The 3,676-nt window shown below is 47.4% G+C and overlaps 1 pseudogene across 1 annotated transcript; it reads right to left on the bottom strand.

Annotated features, from left to right (window-relative positions):
• Window positions 1-258: 258 nt before the first annotated feature.
• Window positions 259-912, bottom strand: LOC103275771 (annotated as a pseudogene). Its single transcript, XR_002481275.1, has one exon. The product of XR_002481275.1 is annotated as a tropomyosin alpha-3 chain pseudogene (transcript).
• Between the last annotated feature and the right edge of the window lie 2,764 nt (window positions 913-3,676).

A 3,676-nucleotide genomic window follows, 5' to 3' on the forward strand; every position in this document is an offset into this window, starting at 1 on the left:
TAACCCCGCGCCTTTGGGAGGCTGAGGTGAGTGAATTGCCTGAGCCCGCGGGTTCGAGACCTGCCTGGGCAGCGAGACCTCATCTCTACAATAAATCAAAAAAAAAAAAAAAATCAGCCGGGTGTGGTAGCGCATGCCTGTAATTCCGGCTACGTGGAAGGCTGAGGCGGAAGGATTGCCGGAGCCCAGCAGGCCGAGGCTGCGGTGGCCGGGAGCGGCCACTGCACTCCAGTCTGGGCGACAGAGTGAGACTCCAACTCAAAAAAAAAAAAGAAAGAATCTTGATCTCTTCCTCATATTTGTCTTCTTTTTGAGAGTACTTTTCTTCAGCAGCACTCAGACACTTCAGGTTCTGGTCCATCAGTCTGATCTGCTCATCCATCTCTCGGCAACGGGATTCTACCAGCTCAGCTCGCTCCTCTGTGCGTTCTAGGTCTCCTTCAATAATCACCAACTTACGAGCCACCTCTTCATATTTCCTATCTGCCTCTTCTGCAATGTGCTTAGCTTCTTTGAGTTGGATTTCCTGGAGTTCCATCTTTTCTTCATCTTTTAAGGCCCAGTTTTTAATAACCTTCATACCTCTCTCGCTCTCATCAGCAGCTTTTTCTGCTTCTTCCAACTTTTGCAGGGCAGTGGCCAGGTGCTCCTGAGCACGGTCCAGCTCCTCTTCGACCAGCTGGATCCTACGGTTCAAGGAGGCCACCTCAGCCTCAGCCTGTTCCCGGATCCGCCTTTCTCCCTTTACTTCCCGCTGCAGCCGCTCGACTCTTTCCTCGGCATCATCGGCCTGCTGCTGCAGAACCTGGATCTTGCGCTTCACCGCCTCGATGGTGGTGATTCCAGCCATGGTGCCCACCCAGCTGCCGCTCGAACTTGGTTCCTGCCTCCTCCGCTCAGCGCTGCAGCTGCTTCTCAGGTGGTAGATTTTAACTATGTTAGCCAGGCTGGTCTGGAACTCCTGAGGTCAAATGTTCCTCCCCTCTCAGCCTCCCGAATAGCTGGGACTACAGGCGCCAGAAACCATGCTTTGTACAGATCTGCTTTTTGTTTCTATAGAGTTGCATATTCTGAATACCATATTTCATATAAACATAATTATTTTCTTTTTGTGTCTATCTTCTTTCACTAAGTATGATGTCCTCAAGGTTCATCTATATTGTGGCACTTAGTTCCTTTTTTTTTTGAGGTGGGGTCTTACTATGTTGCCCAGGCTGGAGTACAGTGGCTATTCACGGGCATGATGATGGCACATTACAGCCTTAAACTCTTGGCTTCAAGTGATCCTCCTGCCTCGGCCTTCTGAGTAACTAACAGGTACTTCAGGCACATACTACTATGCAGCTTTAAAAAAAAATTTCTGGGCCGGGCAGATGGCTCGAGCCTATAATTCCAGCACTTTGGGAGGCTGAGCTGAGAGGATTGCCTGAGCCTACGGGTTCAAGAACAGCCCAGGCAACTTGGTGAGATCTCATCTCTACAATAAATCAAAAAATTAGCCGGGCATGGTATCGTGGGCCTGTAGTTCTGGCTACTTGGAAGGCTGAGGCGGAAGAATTGCCGAGCCCAGCAGGTTGATGCTGGGATGACTGTAAACATGCCACTGCACTCTATAGCTTGGGTGATGGAGTGAGACTCCAACTAAAAAAAAAAAAAATTAATTAAAAAACAAATTTTCTGTAGAGACACGTTCTCACTATTTTGCCCAGGCTAGCCTCAAACTCTTGAATTTCTGGCCTCAAGTGATCCTCTAGTCTTGGCCTCCCATAGTGGTGGGATTACAGGCGTACAGGCATGAGACATACATAGCACCTAGCACTGTAAGAGTTTATTATATAGTTTGAATATTAGACTCTTATCAGAAATATGATTAGCAAATATTTTCTCCTGTTCTGTTGTTGTCTTTCTTTTTTTTTTTTTTTGAGTTGGAGTCTCACTCTGTCACCCAAGCTAGAGTACAGTGGCATGCTCACAGCCACCGCAGCCTCGAGCTGCTGGGCTCAGGCAATCCTTCCGCCTCAGTCTTCCAAGTAGCTGGAATTACAGGCACGCGCTACTATGCCCAGTTAATTTTTTATTTATTGTAGAGGTAAGGTCTCACCAAGTTGCCCGGGTGGGTCTCGAACCCGCGGGCTCAGACAATCCACTTGTCTCGGCCTCCCAAAGTGCTGGGATTACAGACTGAGTCACTGAGCCCGGTCAACCTTTTCACTTCTCAATAATGTTCTTTGATACACAAAAGTTTTTAATTTTGATGATATCCGATTTCCCTACTTTTTCTTCTGTTGCGTGTGGTTTTTGGTGTCATATCTAAGAATCCACTGCCAAATCAAGGTCAAATAGATTTACCCAATGTTTTCTTCTTAGAGTTTTATAGTTTCAGCTTTTATATTTAAGTCTTTGATAAATTTTAACTAGTTTTTGTATATGGTGTGAGATAAAGGTCTAACTTCTCTCATTTTGTTCTTTGTATTTTTTCTTTTTTTGAGTTGGAGTCTCACTCTGTTGCCCAGACTGGAGTGTAGTGACCGCTCCCGGCCACCGCAGCCTCGCCCGCTGGGCTCCGGCGATCCTTCCGCCTCAGCCTTCCAAGTTTTTATTTATTTTTAATTAAAAAAAAAATTTTTTTAAAGACAGAGCCTCACTGTCGCCCAGGCTGGAGTGCAGTGGCAAGCTCATGGCCACTGCAATCTCGACCTGCTGGGCTCAGGTGATCCTTCCACCCCACCCTTTCAAGTAGCTGGAACTACAGGTATGTGCCACCACGCATGGCTAATTTTTTGATTTATTGTAGAGACGAGGTTGTCCAGGTTTGTCTTGAACTCTGAACTCAGTCAATCTTCTCACCTCTTCCTACCAAAGTGCTGGGATTACAGGCATGAGCCACCATGCCAGCTCTTATTTATTTGTTTGTTTATTTATATATTGAGTTGGAGTTTTACTCTGTCACCCAGGCTGGAGTGAAATGGCACATTCACGGCCACCGCAGCCTTGACCTGTTGGGCTTAGGCGATCCTTCTACCTGAGCTTTCCAAGTAGCTGGAACTACAGATGCAAGCCACCAAGACCAGCTAATATTTTGTGATTTTTTTTTTTTTTTTTTAGTTGGAGTCTCACTCTGTTGCCCAGACTGGAGTGCAGTGGCCACTCCGGTGATCCTTCCACCTCAGCCTTCCAAGTAACTGGAACTACAGGCCCGCGCTACCACGCCCGGCTAATTTTTTGATTTATTGTAGAGATGAGGTCTCGCCAAGTTGCCCAGGCAGGTCTCGAACCCGTGGGCTCAGGCAATCCACTCACCCCAGCCTCCCAAAGCGCAGGATTACAGACTGAGCCACCAGGCCCCGCTTAATTTTTTGTGATTTATTGTAGCGACGGGTCTCACCAAGCTGCCCAGACTGGTCTTGAACCCCTGGGCTCAGGCAATCCTCTTGCCTCGGCCTACCAAAGTGCTGAGATTACAGACTGAGGCACCGCGCCTGGGCTGGTTTTCATTTTTGATGTAGAGATAGGGTATCATTATATTGCTCACGCTGGTCTTGAACTCCTGGACTTAAGGAATCCTCCTGCCTCAGCCTCCCCAAGTACAGGGATTGTAGGCATGAGTGACAGTGCATGGCCCCTTTCTGTTTCTTTCCTTTCTTTTCTCTTCTCTTCTCTCTTCTTTCTTTCTTTC

Source organism: Carlito syrichta, unplaced genomic scaffold (assembly GCF_000164805.1).
Source record: "Carlito syrichta isolate Samal-C Ts95f unplaced genomic scaffold, Tarsius_syrichta-2.0.1 Scaffold315709, whole genome shotgun sequence".
Classification (NCBI taxonomy): Eukaryota; Metazoa; Chordata; class Mammalia; order Primates; family Tarsiidae; genus Carlito; species Carlito syrichta.